At 40.6% G+C, this 12,587-nt stretch overlaps 1 protein-coding gene across 2 annotated transcripts in view; it reads right to left on the bottom strand.

Annotated features, from left to right (window-relative positions):
• Positions 1-12,587, bottom strand: part of srrm4 (serine/arginine repetitive matrix 4) — a 72,246-nt gene that overhangs the window by 27,042 nt on the left and 32,617 nt on the right. The window lies entirely within an intron of this gene.

Genomic DNA, 12,587 nt, shown 5'->3' on the forward strand with positions numbered 1-12,587 from the left:
AATTCAGAGAATTTGCTCACAAATGAGATCCTGGCTGCAAGAGAGTTAGAGAGTTATTCATTTTATTTAGCGTTGGATGCACATGCGAAACATCATTCGTTTGAAATTAGTTTGGTCGACTCTCGAGTCTTCTGGTCCGAGTCTGTCATATTTATATCACCTGACAGCTTCACAAGCTCTGAACAGAAAATACAAAGAAATAGCTTGAACTAGAAGCCTTCGCAAGCAACCATTAAAATTAAATTTTTAAATATGGTACAAAATTAGCGGATTAATCGTGTCGGGGGAATGGACAGTGTGTTAAAGAAGTGAAGAAAAGAGTGCAGGCAGGGTGGAGTGGGTGGAGAAGAGTGATAGCAGGAGTGATTTGTGATTGAAGAGTATCTGTGAGAGTGAAAGAGAAAGTTTATAGGACTGTGGTGAGACCTGAGATGTTGTATGGATTAGAGACAGTGGCATTAAGTAAAAGACAGGAGGTGGAGCTGGAGGTAGTAGAGCTGAAGATGTTGAGATTTTCGTTGGGAGTGACGAGGATGGACAAGATTAGAAATTAGTATGGACAGCCCATGTAGGACGTTTGGAGACAAGGTGAGGGAGGTGTGATTGAGATGGTTTGGACATGTGCAGAGGAGGGACATGGGGTATATCAGTAGGAGAATGGTGAGGATGGAGCCACCGGAAAAGAGGAAGACCAAGGAGGAGGTTTATGGATGTGATGAGGGAAGACATGCAGGTAGTTGGTGTGAAAGAGGCAGATGTAGAGGACAGAGGGGTATGGAGACGGATGATGGGAGCAGCCGAAAGAAGAAGAAGAAGTATCCAGAAGAATTTAATTTTTCCATTTTCATTTGATTCGGCTCAAATGAATGAATCGATTCGACTTGTTGAACGAGATCTTTCTATCACTACCTGTGAGCACGGGGCAGTGAAAATCCCGCCCCAATGGGCCTTTATTAGTGTGTTGCAGTACACATTTTTGACCAGTAGGAAATCTAGGAAATAGGAACACTAAGGAGATAAATGGGTGGTGAGATAACATTTATAATCCACCACTGCTGTAGCTAATAGCTGCTAATGAGCTAATTAGCAATGAGTTTCAATGAGCTTTATTCTATGAAAGGGGACGGTAAGATCTATAAGCTTTTAAATGGATGTTTTTTGTTCTTTTAGTTTAATTTAGGATCGTAGCGTTAAACAACAACGTAATGAAGGGCTACGTAGTGAATACTGGTGTGCGTCTCTTGTCTCATTACGTGTGTGTGTTTGTGTGTGTGTGTGTGGGGGGGGGGGGGGTATGTGTGTGTGTGATTATAATGACAGGTTAATCAGTCTCTCCGATTAAGAGCTGATTTCCTCTGTGTCTTCCTGTTGGAGGATGGAGCGTGTCCTCTCTCTCCCCTGAATTAGCAAGGGCAGGACAGAATCAGGCTAATAACAGCCTACCGCACACACACACACACACACACACACACACACACACACACACACACACACACACACACACACACACACACAAGAGTACTCTATGAAAAAATAAATATACGCTTCTAGAAATTGTCCTTTCGAATCCTTTCCTAAGAAGTAACACACCGTGTTTCGTGCTGTAACAGTAAAATAATCAACAACGTGGTGCGGTTACCGTTAGCATGCTGATTATTTTCCCATCACAGCATAATGTGTAGGGTGTAATTATTTTCAACTTGATATTTATGGATACTAAAACAAAAATCACAGCTTATTGTGTTACCACAAGGTAGGTGAGTGTGTGTGTGTGTGTGTGTGTGTGTGTGTGTGTGCGTGTGTGTGTGTGTGTGTGTGTGTGCGTGCATGTGTATATCAGTGCAACCCTCTGTGTGTTCAGTCACATTGGATAATTAAGCAAATTTCAGATCCAGAGGTGCTGCTGTGTATCTGATTTTGCGGCCACTTTTCTCCACCCAGTGCACTGTAATCTCTCTTTGTGGGGCTGGGAGTGTGTGTGTGTGTGTGTGTGTGTGTGTGTGTGTGTGTGTGTGTGTGTGTGTGTGTGTGTGTGTGTGTGTGTGTGTGTGCGTGAGTGTGTTGTTGTCATAGTTGTGGATGACTCATGACGTTTGCCTCAGGTCATCTTTGATTCATTGCCATGAATTGCTAAGAGAGAGAGAGAGAGAGAGAGAGAGAGAGAGAGAGAGAGAGAGAGAGAGAGAGAGAGAGAGAGAGAGAGAGCGCAAGATGAAAACATTGCAAAAGAAAGACAAAGATACAGACAGTGGGAGATAGAGTGTGGGAGAAAAACAGATAGATAGGGAGAGTGAAAGAGATAGACAGGCAGTTGGAGAGGTACAGAGACAGAGAAACACAGTTAGAGAGAGAGAGAGAGAGAGAGAGAGAGAGAGAGAGAGAGAGAGAGAGACAGACAGACAGACAGACAGTATGAGACAGATAAACAGGCAGAGAGAGAGACAGAAAAAGATTGAGAGTAAGACAGATAAACAGACAGAGAGTGAGACAGATAGACAGACAGTTGGAAAGGGAGAGAAACAGACAGTCAGTTGGAGAGGGAGAGCGACAGACAGATAGACAGACAGGCAGACAGACAGGCAGTTGGAGAGGAAGAGCAACAGACAGACAAACAGACAAACAGATGGACAGTGTGAGACAGACAGACAGACAGACAGAGAGTGAGAGACAGAGCGAGACAGATGGTGGAAGTTGATAGAAATAATAATAGGTGTGGAAATGTCACAACAAGAAGACAGAAGTGTTTGTCAACTATCATCTCTCTCTCTCTCTCACACACACACACACACACACACACACACACACACACACACACACACACACACACACACACACACATGCACCTCTTGGCATCATTGTTTAGGAGATAAACACCTGGGAGAGAGATAATCACTCAAACAAATCAATCATAACTCATCAGAGGTGTGTGTGTGTGTGTGTGTGTGTGTGTGTGTGTGTGTGTGTGTGTGTGTGTGTGTGTGTGTGTGTGTGTGTGTGTCTGAGTGTGTGTGTATGAAATACTTCACCATACAACAATTTTTATTATGCCATTAATAAAGTCCCTGTGATAAACTGCATCATAGAGCACTAACAGTTGGACTGTGGAGTCACTGATTGAGAAATCCTCAGGCCAAACATCACCATGGTGACCAAAAGCTCCTGAAGCTGACGTGAACAGTGGTGTATCCTGTGGTGTAAACCTGACAAAACGAGGATCAAAGCGGCGGGACGGAAAATATAAATCAACTTGAAACGCTCCCTCTGATAATTCATCATCATTTTTCGCAGTAAATAGCAAGAGCTGTGAAACCATCAGCAAAACTTGGCAGGAGGTTCAGTCTAAACAATATGGCCGCCAGAGACTGGGCATGGTGAAATTCACTCACACACACACACACACACACACACACACACACACACACACACACACACACACACACACACACACACCCATGGGAAATGAAGATGCGATGAAGAATGCCAGGATGAAATTAAAAATAAATTCTGAATCGTTCCATCTCCGAGGCTCAGAAATAATTACCTGCTTTGATGTGCACTGATTTAGTGTTGAAGGAAACAGCAGGACGATTTGCACCGAGTCTAGAAAAGCATCATGGGAGCTGAGAGAACACCTTGGCTACAGACATGACAAAGTTTTAATATGATTTTTATTTCTATCCTCGACAAACTCCTCTCTTTATTTCCCGGCACAATTAGAGCAGCAGAGGAAGTTTATTACTTTCATACAGCGCTAGTGTTGTATTTCTCTTTCATTTACGCCTCCTGGTCAATCAAATTCAAGATTTTTTTACGATGTGCCTAATTAACGCCTTCTGACCAATCAAGTTTAAGAATTCATCATAATGTACTTAATCAATTCATTCTGACCAATCAGAATCGAAGAACTCAACACAATAAGAATTCAACACATCACCACAATTCATTAACAATACCTGAGCAATCAGATTCAAGAAGTTATCATAGAGAATTTAATCAAAAACCTGAAAAATCTGATTCAAAAACTTATTACAATGTATCTAATCGACACCTTCTGACCAATCAGATTTAAGAACTCATCACAATGCACTTAAAAGAAATTAAAAAAACGTAACACCTTCTAACCAACACGATTCAAGCGTAGAAAAATTTTAAACAGAAAGAATTTAAATTAATCAGATTTGAGATTTTAACATAATGTACTGTACTTCATTAGTTCCTTCTGACTAATCAGATTCAAGAACTCATCACACTGTTCTTCATTAACGCCTTCTGACCAATCAGATTTAAGCATTCAACAGTTAGAATGTTAATAACTTCTGACCAATCAGATTCAAGCATTCAGCAGAAAGAATTTAAATAACTTCTGACCAATCAGATTCAAGCATTCAGCAGAAAGAATTTAAATAACTTCTGACCAATCAGATTCAAGCATTCAGCAGAAAGAATTTAAATAACTTCTGACCAATCAGATTCAAGCATTCAGCAGAAAGAATTTAAATAACTTCTGACCAATCAGATTCAAGCATTCAGCAGAAAGAATTTAAATAACTTCTGACCAATCAGATTCAAGCATTCAGCAGAAAGAATTTAAATAACTTCTGACAAATCAGATTAAAAAATTCAACACAATGCACTCCATCATCAACATCTGACTAATCAGATTCAAGAACTCATTATAGAAAACATAATTAACACCTTTTAACCAATCAGATTCCGGAACTAATCACGAGGTACATAATTAACACCTTCTGTCCAGTGAGATTCAAGCATTCAAAAAAATCTACTCCACCTCCTTCAACGAATCAGATTCAATCATAATGTATGTAAAAGTCGTGAACGCCTTCTGACCAACCAGATTCAAGCAGGAAGGCAGAAACCATTGAAACACTCTCTGACCAATCAGATTTGAGAATTCAACACAATGTACTCTTATCAACTCCTTCTGATCAATCAGAATCAAGAATTCGACCAAATTCAACTATAGTGAACTATAGTAAGCTATTTTTTTAGATTAGTCGATCGAATATTTCATGATTAGCTCCACCACGTTTACGGTTCCTTGAGTTGTTCGTCTGAGTAAAACCTCTTGAATGTTCTATGTAGAACTATTCTACAGTGTGTTCCTTCATCAGAAGAGCTGTGAGGGGTCTAACAAATCTTTTTATTAAATAATCCCAAATAAAACGAGTGTGTATTGCTTAGGACTTGATTTCAGACATAGCAATGCAGGGAGTACCATACATAAACCTGACACACACACACACACACACACACACACACACGTTTTGAAAAGAGCCCCTCCCGCACTATTAGCCCTGTCGTATTTGCCGCTGAGCGATTGATAATGGTTATGATAAAAAATGAGCGAGGGAGTGATAATGAAAGAGAGAGAAGATGACTGAGTGTGTTCATTAAATCCCTCTGTGGAGGCCATTAACACCGCGGCGATGCTGTTGTTTATTTTATGTTGAGGTTATGGCGGATTTTACAGCCGTGGAGCAGCGCAGGGGGATGGTGAAGAAACAAGACCTCGCAATTTACACACTTACAGAGACGCCGCTACGAGGAAAGAACGATCACGTGACCTAGCTAGGCTCATATTCCAAGCGCTCGTAGCAAGCTAGCATTCACAATAGCGACAAAAATATTGGGACACCTGACATTTTCAGCCATATGTGGTTCTTCTTTAAACTGTTACTCCAAAGTTTACGTCTCACTGTGTCTCTCTCTCTTTCTCTCTTGTCATGCCCTCCATTTCCCTGTCTCTCTCTCTCTCTCTCTCTCTCTCTCTCTCTCTTTCTCTCTCTCTATACACTTTACACGCATATAACAAATTTATCAACAGCAGATGTGAAGAGCAATCTGCAGAAGCACTATTTATTCTAATGATGGCCCATAATGATTCTTCAGCAAGTCCCAAAAAACAGTAGCATTCATCTTGAAAAAAAAAAACAAAGAAGAAGAAAGAAAAAATTTTTTTCCCTCATTTCTACATAGGGGTCTGTAGGATCTTGTCTGTATTTCTGTTGTAATTATTTGTTGTTTTTTTGAAGCCCCGTCTTGTGAATGAGACACCCAGAGGAAACCCCTACAGTATGGTCACATCATGCAAAATCTACACACACATGGTGAAGACAGGAATCAAACCCCCAACCCTGGAGGAAACACAGTAACCCAACATTAAGTCTTTTAAGGTACGTGAGACTTTCTGAGGACACTACAGTATGATGGAGCCAAAATACGAGTCCTGACATATTTTTGTGTCAGAAATTATAAAAAAAATAATTCTCTCATTAGAGACGAAGAGTCTCCCAGACATTTCTTTTTTTTTGCGCTGATTGTGTGTTTTCAGAGCGATAACGTCCTTCAGAGTCCAGTCAGGTTCAGGACTATCTCTCCACGCTTACTGCACTTCCTGCTGCGGCGATGAAAACATCCTGCGGTGCGAATTTCAATGCGGAGACAAGATCCGGCAATGGAGAGCCACTGATGGATGCTAAATGTAACCTGAACAATAAATGTCTTTTTATGATTGGAGATCTCGGGCTGTTATTTTCTTTCTGCTTTTAAGTTTCTGCTTTTTAAGTAAAACACATGGTCTTTGTGTAGAAAAAAATGTAAACAATAAAACCAAAGCTCTACATGTATATTTATTTCTAAATAAAAAGAGGCTACAAAGGTCTTCCAGAGCCTGACTTTCAGACTATATGGCGTTCCCCAAGCTCTCCCTGCTGTATATCCCAGTGGGTTTCATCCTGTTTCTCAGGTTTCCTTAAATTTGGCAAAAATATGCCTGCAGAAACACTTGGCTTCCTCTGTGAGTTTGGTGCCATGTGATGGACTAGACCAGAGTTTTTCGAGCTAAATTAGCATATTTAATCTAAGCTGATTATACAATTATAATTCAGACCTTTAATTACAGTAGAAGTCACTGCCAGGAGAAAAATGGCGTCTTATTGATGGGAAAGCTTTGGACTCCCTGAGAGAAAGAAAGTCCTGTGGGTGAAATAAAATCAGAGAAACCGGCGTTAATATGTGGAGTACGCAATTGTGATCTCTAAATCCCAAACAAATGAGGTTTCAGGGGGAAAAGGGAGATTGAGTGTGTGTGTGTCTGTGTGTGAGAAAGAGAGTGAGAGAGAAAGTGAGAGAGAGAGAGAGAGAGAGAGAGAGAGAGAGAGAGAGAGAGAGAGAGAGAGAGAGAGAGAGAGAGAGAGAGAATAGGCTATTATATTTTTTTTGCAGGATTTACACCCAATTCAGACAGATTTGAATCTCTGATCCATCTCCCTCCTCTCACCTCCACCTCCTCAGGGTTGGAGGAAACCTGAAACTCATTTCTTTTGTCTGTATTTGGGTCCAAAACTCAGACAACACCTCCATAACACGCTTCGGAACACCCTTACAAGTGCTGTTTGCACGTGAATCTCCATCACTCACCACCTTTTACACACACCCTTATAGTGAGATTGACAGGAATGGATGACACACCTCTTTTTGCTGAGATTGACAGGTACAAAGGCCACACCTCCTTTTCCTGAGCCATACAGGCATTAAGACAACACCTCTTTCTCTAAGACAAAGAAAGGCACAAACACCACACCTTTGTTTCTAAAATTGACAAGTATGAAGGCCACACCTTCTCTTACTGTGATTGACGGGCGTTAAGACCACACCCCCTTTTTTACTGAGATCAACAGGAAAGGGGGGCCACAACCACTTTTTATGAGAAGAACAGCTACAAAGACCAGACCGTCTTTCATATAGATTGACAGGCAAAAAAGACCACACCTCTTTCTCTAAGACTGACAGGCATTAAGACCACACCTCTTTCTCTATGACTGAAGGCATTTAGACCACACCTCTTTCTCTAAGACTGACAGGCATTAAGATCACACCTTTTTCTCTAAGACTGACAGGCATTAAGACCACACCTCTTTCTCTACGACTGACAGGCATTTAGACCACACCTCTTTCTCTAAGACTGACAGGCATTAAGATCACACCTTTTTCTCTAAGACTGACAGGCATTAAGACCACACCTCTTCCTCTACGACTGACAGGCATTAAGAATACACCTCTTTCTCTATGACTGACAGGCATTTAGACCACACCTCTTTCTCTAAGACTGACAGGCATTTAGACCACACCTCTTTTTCTAAGACTGACAGGCATTAAGATCACACCTTTTTCTCTAAGACTGACAGGCATTAAGACCACACCTCTTTCTCTACGACTGACAGGCATTTAGACCACACCTCTTTCTCTAAGACTGACAGGCATTAAGATCACACCTTTTTCTCTAAGACTGACAGGCATTTAGACCACACCTCTTTCTCTAAGACTGACAGGCATTAAGATCACATCTCTTTCTCTAAGACTGACAGGCATTAAGACCACACCTTTTTATCTACGACTGACAGGCATTAAGACCACACCTCTTTCTCTACGACTGACAGGCATTAAGACCACACTTTTTTCTCCAAACATTGCCAAAAAAAGATTCCCTGCGGATGAATGATGGGAAAAGAGTGCTAGTTTCAACAATAGCTGAACCCTGCTAAGCCACTAGGACATGAAATGGCTCAAGCCTGGAATGTGGTGGTGCATTAAATCCCTGCTGTAAGGAGTGTGTTGGCGTTTTGGTACTTATCTTGCTCTCAGCTTACTGACAGCTGCTACATACACCCCGCTGGCTTATACAATAGTGTCTGATTTACCGTCTCTCCAGGGCAGCCATGCTGAAACCTCAGGCTTTTTTTCCCTTCATCCACCAGCACAATGAAACACTGGACATCAATCTGTAGATGTCATTCTGAAAGAGTGGATTGTTTTGTCCCTCTTTTTGAATTACCTATTTTTTTTTTATTCTTTTTTTTTTCAAGAATTATTTTGAGCTGGAAACATGAAACAGATCCGTTTAAAAGCAGCGATATTTCCCCAGGAATGTCCAGGGTAGACGTGTGGACACGGTGTCCCAAGTTTTAAGGCAGAAACGCTGTTTTAGCTTCTGCACTCTGTGTATCTTCGAATATTTTAATTGTTTATTTGACCAAATGCTGCCTTATTTAAATATATAATAATTATAAAGTATCATATGAAGCACATATATGAGACGGCTATACCTTACATGTTAGCCACATGCTCCTAGTTTAATATATGAGTATGATACATTCGTTGTTATAATATGCCTCAATCTTGTGGGAAGATGTTCCACTAGAGTCATCAAGTCAATGTTGAACGTCAACAGAGACAATTTTGGAGGTCAACAATTGGATGCAAAAGCATGAAATTGTCCCTTTACTTGACTTCACGACTTCATGGTCTACGAAACCCAAACCTGTTCCAGCATGACGATGCCCCTGTGCACAAAGCCAGCTCCATGAAGATATACTTTCCATGGGTTGGAACATGTGGAAGATCTCCTGCTATAGAGCTTCAAACCTACTGGTCACCTTTGGGATAAATGTGAATGCTGGCTGCACCCCAGGTCTCCTCACATCACCTACATCACTACCTAACTTTTGTAACTGAATTAATTTCCACAAATCTCCACAAGCACTCTCCAAAATCTTGTGGAACATCTTCTCAGAAGAGTGGAGGATTTTAAAACAGCAAATCGAGACTGCATGGGCACTTCTTGTCCATATAATATAGATCCCATGTGGCATCACATTATATTACACCTTGTTTATTGGGAAACGTAGCTAAAGTATGGACAGACAAAGCTGTTAAAATTCAGATGGTAAATTAGCAGGGAAGATTTGTATTCTATTTCCTGAACACACACACACTTAAATTTAAAATTCATAGCGGCTACACTTGAGCTCGGCACAGGAGATTGTAATTACATGTGTTACAAAACAGCGCTAAAGTGTGTGAGGGTAACGTGAGGTCGGGAGGGAATTAGCTCTGGGAGGGAGCCAGACATTCTCCTTGATCACATCGACACCTGCTGCTGTGCACAGTGTCTCAGCAACATTGCTTTTCTTCTTTTGCTTTTGCTGTTGCATCCTCCAAGGTTGTGATTGTAATCGGCCGAGTTTCGCTCGAACGTAAGACCGACTCGCTCATTAAATGTCAAAGAGCAGCCGAAGGAATCAGATTGGAATTGGCAGTGGTGTGATGGAAATGAGCCAACGCTCACGGATTGTTTATACCACAGTCCTGCCAATTCATATCTGCTCTGTGAGATCCTTCCAAATACCATCATAACATCAACTGACTGGACCGTTATGCTGATTTTTCTCTTTTCATTTCTTCCTCGATTTAAAAAGGCATACTGTGGTGGGCTGGGCGAATACAAACACCAGTCTTCAATTGTCTTCAAAAGTAAATTGAACAAGTTTGACATTTCCAGATGGCTAGCAAGCTGGAACCGAATCCAATTTGTTGATAAAGTAATGCCTAGCCGACAGGCTGGTTAGATGCGAGACATTTGCAATATTCCCTTTATGCATATAAATCATGTACATTATTTATGCTCCGGAAAAATGAAACAGTCGAGCCTGTAAACAAATTTTGAGACGTCGAAGTAAAACTTTTGATACTGCATCAAATGCAAACATTAAAAATTATATTACTTCTGTGGAACAACTGCTACAAATAAAGCTAGTTTAGAACAAAAAGACAATTGTCAAATGGTTTGGGTTTGAATTGAGAACAAGATCTAATGACATCTGGATTCTAAGTGATAGGACAAAAACTCTTTATGAGACCAAGATGCAGAGAAATGAGACTAAAACTTTGAGTAATAATAAAAAGACACTGAACAATCAGACCAAGACTTTTCATGAGACCAAGACTCTGAGTAATGCAGTGGCGGGCGGTCAGGGCCAATAAAGCCTTCTCTGCTGGTCTACACACTATCAGAAGCACTGACCTACATTTACAACCTAAATTCTAATATTTGTTTTATTAAAATTTTGTTAATTTATTCTCAACAGTTTACACTCTTCATTTCGTAGCGTTTCTCTCGGCTGCACTGCTTCTGTGTATGTGGATGTTAGAATTTTTGTCCAATCAGATTTCAGCCTCTATGTGCTGCCAAGTCAATCTAATCTGCCCAGAGCCTTCAAAGTCAGTACTACTGGCCTTTTTACCATAGAGAATTTTACCAACGGGTCTGTTTCTTTAACCAATCAGATTTCAGATTCGCCTCACAGTGCAGCTCGCTGGCCAAGAGTAGCATCGCAATTTTTCTGTCCTCTGATTGGTTGGTCAGAGGGAAACTGTTACAGTCAATTTCGACTGGTAAAACATGTGTGTAGCTCTGCACACATTAATACATCTAAATTAGACTTTTTTATGCCTACGGAGGAAGAGAAATTGATTTGACTTGGTAAAAATAAATTTTGAAGAAAAGTTAGACATCGTGAGGAGGTCGGCCAACCCTGAAGATAGCTAGCGTGTCTCAGCCCTGGAAAGGGTCAAAGGGTGCATCTCTGGTGTAGGTTGTATTTCGTTTACATTTTTAATGTTTTGTTATGTTATTAAACAAATATTGATTCTGAACTGCTCTAGATGTTGTAGGTGCACAGTTGTGGTTGTAGTGTGGAGGTTTGGAGTCTTAAATGGGTTTCTTGCTTTAGTAAAATGGTTTTCACATCCATATGTGAAATTCCTCTCTCTCTGTAATACCACACATTGTTATATTGTGGTTTTGTATTGTATTGATGGTTTTTATAATTGCGACGTGATAGTGTTGGTATTAAGAGGAGGATTAAGTCGAGTACGTCCCCACTGAAGGCCCAGGTACCGAATGCCACTGGAGTAATGAGACAAAGACACTGAGTAATAAGACAAAGACACTGGAGTAATAAGACAAAGACACTGAGTAATGAGACAAAGACACTCAGTAATGAGACAAAGACACTCATTAATAAAACAATGACACTGTGTAAAGAGACAAAGGCATTAAATAATTAGACACATTTTTTTCTGAAACCAAAATATTAAGCAATGACGTCAATACACCGCGTAATGAAACCAAGACTGAGTAATGGGACAAAGACACTGAGTAATGCAACCAGGAACACAGGAATACCTAAATGTGTCTTTTCTGGAAATGATATAATAACTTTAATTCATATTCATTTGGTGAATTACAGCATTTAGCAGACACTCGTATGCAAAAAACGTACAATTATCTTGAGCATTTTAAAGTTAAGGGCCGCGCTCAAGGTGCCCGGAAGCGTCCATTCGGTATTTAACCTGGGATTTGAATTTATGACATTTTGATCAGAAGTACAATATCTTAACCACTGAGCTTCCATTTTACGTCTGCCACCAAGTATTAGAGATAACCTCACTGTGTAGTGATGTTCTTTATCGTTTCTCTTGTTTTTCAAGATTTTAATTTAGACACAGATTCTTTTTTATTTTCAAAATACACCTTTTATGATGTCTACACACGTGTCATCGTACTGGAAACCCTGCTGTAAGCTGAAAAGCTCAGCCTTGGCTCTTAGCCACATGCCCTCATCATTATTCTCACCTGGTTCTGGTTTTTGTGTTGTGTCCTTGCAAACCTGGCACGTGTTTCTCCTGCAGCTGTGACCCATGTTTTCTAGTTTCTTGTGTCCTAC

The sequence above is a fragment of the Silurus aristotelis genome (assembly GCF_946808225.1).
Source record: "Silurus aristotelis genome assembly, chromosome: 23".
Taxonomy (NCBI): Eukaryota; Metazoa; Chordata; class Actinopteri; order Siluriformes; family Siluridae; genus Silurus; species Silurus aristotelis.